Genomic DNA, 1164 nt, shown 5'->3' with positions numbered 1-1164 from the left:
GCACATTCCAGTCTTTATGATAGACAAGGAAGGGCTTTGTTTTGTTGTCATTATTTTGTTTTGTTGAGACAGAGTCTTGATGGAGGAAGGTCATTGGTTAAAAAATAAAGAAACTGCTTTGGCCCATTTTATTGGTTAGAACATAGGTGGATGGAGTAAACAGAACAGAATGCTGGGAGAAAGAAGCTGAGTCAAGGAGTCGCCATGATTCTCCCACTCCAGGCAGACGCAGGTTAAGATCATTCCTGGTAAGCCAGCTCGTGGGCTACATAGATTATTAGAAATGGGCTAGTCCAGGTGCGAGAGTTAGCCGAGAAAAGGCTGGAACTAATGGGCCAAGTGGTGTTTAAAAGAATACAGTTTCCGTGTAATTATTTCGGGGCATAAGCTAGAGCTAGCCATGTGGGCAGCCAGGTGCCGGGGATGTAGCCCCGCTGCTCTTATTACAACAGAGTCTTACTCTGTAGCCCACGGTGATCCTCTGTGTGCTGGATTTACATCACATCTGGCAAGGAATTGTGGAATTTCAAAGCCTCACCAGGGCTCAGACGATCAGTCCCTGATCAAGGGAAGAGAGCCTCCCTATAGCTCATGTTGGAGTTAGGAGATCTGACTGTGGGATCAAAGGCCAAGTAGGCAGGCTGTGCTTCTTCCAAGACATTCGGCAGGGCCTGCATACTCCGTCTTCCTCCACCCTTCAGGTCCCATCCCAAGCAGAGTCTTTTTGGTGCTTTCTGGCATATCCTTAGTATTTCAGGAGTGACGGAGGCAAGTTTTGAAAAATAAGTACTTTGTCATCTGACTCGAAAAACGCTGTTTTAACTTCCAGTTTGACCAACTTCTGAAAGAATAGGGTCGAGCGCCATCTTGTGGTTGATAGCCTCCATTTCAATATCTATTAACCTCCAGGTCAGCCCCAGGGCTACCCAGATTTGCAAGAAGTCTGGTACAGGGCTGGAAAGATGGCTCAGAGGTTAAGAGCACTGCCTGTTCTTCCAAAGGTCCTGAGTTCAATTCCCAGCAACCACATGGTGGCTCACAACCATCTGTAATGGGGTCTGGTGCCCTCTTCTGGCCTGCAGGCATACACAGAATAATGTATAAATAAATATAAAATGTATACTATTATAATGTATACTATATAATGTATATAATGTATACTAA

This window comes from Microtus oregoni, unplaced genomic scaffold, assembly GCF_018167655.1.
Source record: "Microtus oregoni isolate MIOR12 unplaced genomic scaffold, Mior012 000009F_ref0000495, whole genome shotgun sequence".
NCBI lineage: Eukaryota > Metazoa > Chordata > Mammalia > Rodentia > Cricetidae > Microtus > Microtus oregoni.
The sequence above is the reverse complement of the archived record's forward strand: the minus strand, read 5'-3'. Positions refer to the sequence as shown.